Raw genomic sequence first — 5,132 nt, forward strand, 5'->3', positions numbered from 1 at the left:
CTGCAATAGAATGGAGTGGTTTGGTGTGCCTTATTTATTGGTGAAACAGTTCGGTAGAATACTAGATCTCCATGATTAAAACATCCAAATTATGTACATGGAAATAAGTACTAGTGTGACGGTGTATATTAAGTGTAAACTTGCGTTCCGGATACTATCATCTATCAAGCTATTAAATCACAGGACCGAGATAAAACACGGCGTTCACAGTTGGGGACATCCAGTATCAGTTTGGCAGAGGCCGTTTGGATTGTCGAGGGAACCATTCACTTTCCGGAGCTTGATGCTTTGTTTGACGAAGGGACTACGGAATGTTGCCGTGTTAGTCGTGTATAGCAATTCGGAGCCAGACCACGCCATTTATTTAAAGCCGCACTGAGACGTATTCGGAAGACAGCCTGCGGATAAATTAAGCCAAGAAAAAGCTCAAATGGAGTTCGGTGACAATGCTCTGACTGGTTAAGGAGAGGTTAACCTATTTCCGAAAAAACTGGCAAAGATCTAAGACTGTGGATTTCTCAGTTTAGATCGGTGATACCTTGATACCTTGCGTTTAAAAACGGAAACTGACAGTCAAATGCCAAGACATAGCACACACAGGGTGCACCAAGACGTACGACCTACTTCAGCAGTAGGTCTACTGGCCAGGGATGAGAATTGAGTTATGTGGTGTCATGTAAGCAGTGCCAACTGATGAAAGAGGATACGACAAGGGCAGCTCATCCCATGAACCCATTCCTGCATTAGAGATGTGTGAGTTACGGTCCACTGACCTCATGAGCCCTTTTCCAGTGACAGCCATTGGCAATCAATATATCGTGCTAATGACAAAACACCTGTCACGGTGAGGTGGCAGCCGCGGTAAATCAACGGGCGACGATGATTAGCGGAGTGGTAATGCAACACCGTGTTTATCCAAAAAGTGCCAAAAACGATCCTAAAGGGTCAGGGGCCTTGCTTTGAGAGAGAATAGTTTAGGAGTTGCTTGGAGACGTTGGGAATCAGTCGACTAAGAACGGCACCCTACCACCTATAAACAAACGGCCTAAAAGAAAGCAACTGCTGAATGATTAGGGAGTGGTTAGCAGCCAAAGAAAGTGCGTTGATCGAGCCAACCACAGGAAAGTTTCCATTTTACAATGATGTACGGTCGACGTCCACGCCTTCCATTTGATCAAGATATTGGATTGTGGCCGACAACACGTTTGTTTCCGGAAGAGCTTGGGGAGGAAGAAACACAGCTCTAGAAAACTTGACCGCCGTTCAAGAAACAACTACACAAAAGCAATGGCCTGACCATTTCACATGGGCATGAAGGTCAAATAGAATGATCACCAAAATCCTGGAAACTGTGAACTGAGGTAGTAGAGATTTGGTGGTCGATCGCAAGGCCTGTTTTTCGTTGTCATCGTAGAAACGTTTAGACAATTGGAGAAGGTCGAAGATCGAAAGCAGCAAACGGTGGCATGATACACCTGAAAAGGTGCCGAATAGACCCGCCGTTTAGGCCCACTCAACCGAGGCGAATGAAACATTGGTGGCACGCGTGTCACCTTTGAAGGGGCAGGGTTTTCCACGGTGTACATTACTGATTAGGCATGCAAGTAGTCTACAGTCCGCTGTCGATGCTTCACTCCCGTATTAGATGGAAGGTGAAGGTCACTATGCAAACTGTAGAACTGCTCTGCAGCGTTCGTTTACGGTTGTTTACCATTCGATGGGCTTCCAGGAAATTTCACGAGGACGCCTGTTCACTTTTCAATAACTCTGTGCGTATGAGATATTCACTTCTGTGTCTTAAAGCTTGTAACAGCTTGGTTCGTCTTTGCGAATAAACAAGTTTGCAGCAAAGGGCTTCCGTCCTTTCACCAGTTTCAATAACTTCTTAGACGCTGCTGACAACGTGGACCCAATATTGTGTGGTTTTTGTGGGCTTTTACACCAGTTTCTCAGGATGGACTGGTCAAAAGATTCTATTTTTGAGCACTTTTCAAAGGCCACAAGTTCTGGAGCAAGTCAAAATTCGAAAAATGCACGTTCACAAAAAGCCTTACTTAGTTAACTAGGCGGCGCTGCGCAACGCACACAGAAACAGATGGTTGAGCGATCTAGACCAATATAGTGTGCTCAGTGCTACGCTGAAAACATCAGTTATCTCCACAAGTATATGCCTCGCGCTGGCTTAGGATACCCAGAGATGAAATGGGTCTGCCCGTGGCAAGACACTTACAGATTGTATATATACATATACATATATATATGCTGTTGACTTTTGAACCATTGCACGTGTTTTTTGGGATATCAGTAAGGCTGAGCAAAATTGACTTTTATCCGACAATTTAACGTAGTGTCTCCACCTAATGAAAGTTTCATTTTTTTAATGCTGATTTGATACAAATGTCCCCATAAGTTGTTTTCATTTTGTGAATATTAATTTAAGGTAAATCCAAGTTTCATCATTTGATCAAGTAACCAGGATTTGCCATTTCCGATGTCAAAAGTACATCTAGGGCTACAGAGTGGGGATCGCGCTTGAGTTTCGTAATTTTTACGGTGCATATATGAAGTTGTGTTGTATCACCCTTGAGAACGTTCAACCATTTTGGAGTGAAACATTTCCATGCTTAGTTATTCATTCGGGTGCTTGGTATTACACGGGTCTGTATGTGGTATAGGATGCGGTTTTCCTTTGGAACCTATCGGTTTAAAGGGTATATAGGACGCAATAAACATATCATACTTTTAAACTGGTTTGCATATACACCAATGGAGAGAATCGTTCTTATGTGCCCGAATATCGTACGTTGTTTTTTTCCAAAACAAGCTAAGGCGATATTGTGGGCCCCATATTTCCCAACGAGTGGGAACAGACTATTGTTGAACGGAGAGGTTTGCTCATCAGTCACGCCTTCCATGCTTATTATTCGGGTGCTTGGTATTACACGGGTCTGTATGTGGTATAGGATGCGGTTTTCCTTTGGAACCTATCGGTTTAAAGGGTATATAGGACGCAATAAACATATCATACTTTTAAACTGGTTTGCATATACACCAATGGAGAGAATCGTTCTTATGTGCCCGAATATCGTACGTTGTTTTTTTCCAAAACAAGCTAAGGCGATATTGTGGGCCCCATATTTCCCAACGAGTGGGAACAGACTATTGTTGAACGGAGAGGTTTGCTCATCAGTCACGCCTGTTCTGGCTGTAGCGGTGATTTATGCTCACCAGTAAAATTTATATTGGAGATGAAGTGATCAATAGCTCATTCGAATCAGCCTAAGAATATCTCGTAATTCTCCGACACTAGAACTCGCGCAAAGAAGAAAATCTCTTAGAACGCAAAACTTATTTTAATGGGTAATAGAGGGGTTGAAACCAAATAGAGTGGATCAAAGGCCGCATCCACTAACCGTATTCAAGTCGTGAAGGGTAATTAATAACAAACATATAGTGTTTAGCAAAACAAATAAAACGCAGCAGATTGCGGGGCTCAAGAACGAGTGACTAATTAGTGTAAGGTCAGTCTCGAAGGGAAAGTCATTCTCTTTTGGGTTACTTTTGGATCCCATTTCTCAAGCAGACCCCCGGATCACCATCAAAACTTAATCGCTGGATTCCCATACCGGTCGCCAGAATCAATAGAGATCCATATATCATTTCGATTTCCGATCCAATGAAACGCGCAAACAAACGCTGGATATGTAGGACGGATTTTGATCGCGGCGACAACGCTTGGTTACAGATCTGCGTTGCAAACAGCTAAGCATTAGTGTAGGGCTAGTTTCCATTGTTCTGCAGCAGTATATTGTGGACAGTCATAAAAGCGTATTGGTGAATGTGTGCAGTAACTTTGCTGTAGGTGATCATCCATTAAAAATAACAATGGGTTCACAAAACTTTCAGTAAAACATTTTGACAATAATTTTCAGAAGGACTCACAGAAAATTCGTGTAGAAGGAAAACGTATGTTCTGCGCCTCTTCATTTGGACCGTCCATGTACAAGACGTGAATTGATACACTTGTTCGTACAAGCTAATTTCTCCATAGGGCTCATGGAATTGTTGTCCACAAGGAATGGATGCGCAGACAGCTGAAATGAGTTTGATGACTGTTTATACTATGAACGAAACTACGAAATCCAAGGCAGTACAAAACTCAGTGGCGCGTAAGTCAGTTGAAATCGATAATTAGATTGCGGAGAAGGCACATTCATCGGCTGAAAATGAAAAAATGCTTTCACTCTGGTCAACTGCAAAATTCACTTGCTCGGTTCACTTAAAATGCGTGCCCATTATCACACGCCTTAATAATACCATATTTAAACTTTGAACAACATCCCGCAGACGCTGGAAATTCATCGACAGCTTTCCTGGGATTGGCCCTCATCCGAAGATACTTTATTTTAACTTGGTCTAGAAGGTACACTTTGTAAAGACACTTCCCTATAAGATAAGATTCCAAATCCAGAAATCCAAAATACACTATATGCAATTAAACACCCTCAGAGCGGTTGGCATAATGAATGTCTCAGATTAGTAGAGTGAGTTACTCGTACTAATCAGATGGGTGACAACCAAAGTAATCGTGCTCAGCCTGTTCGATTCGAAAGCCTGATGGAGGATGCTTCGTTACCCCTTGTGGCTGCCATTGAGCAGCAATACTCCTACAATTTTTATACTGTTTTTAAGCTAACGAGTAGAGCAGAACTGATGAGTAAACAAAATCTGCCGAACTAGACTTCAGCTTGCCTGGCTTTTTACTATCATTGAAGGGAGGATTTTATATGACATAGCATTGTAGAGCAAGTTTTGTCACTTTTGAATTTCAACTGTTTGTGTACTGATTTTCATGTATTGGCATTCTTCTGTCCTCTGTAATTCCGGTTTGTCACGAGCGTTTGCCTACAACTTCATCAGCGTAAGAGTTTGCAACAGAAAAAGATCCAGCAAGATGGATCATTAGGCTGAGTACTATGTTTCTGACCTGAGGGCAAGCTGTGAAGCCTGTGTGTTTAAAAATCCTTGTAGTCTTCTGAAAACTTTCCCTTTGCTCTAGCGAATTTCACGAAAAATGAAACTGCGATCACAAACACACAAATAAAAAAGTTGTGTGGTCTGCCACTCAGCTA

Source organism: Opisthorchis viverrini, assembly GCF_000715545.1.
Source record: "Opisthorchis viverrini unplaced genomic scaffold opera_v5_17, whole genome shotgun sequence".
In the NCBI taxonomy this organism is placed as follows: Eukaryota; Metazoa; Platyhelminthes; class Trematoda; order Opisthorchiida; family Opisthorchiidae; genus Opisthorchis; species Opisthorchis viverrini.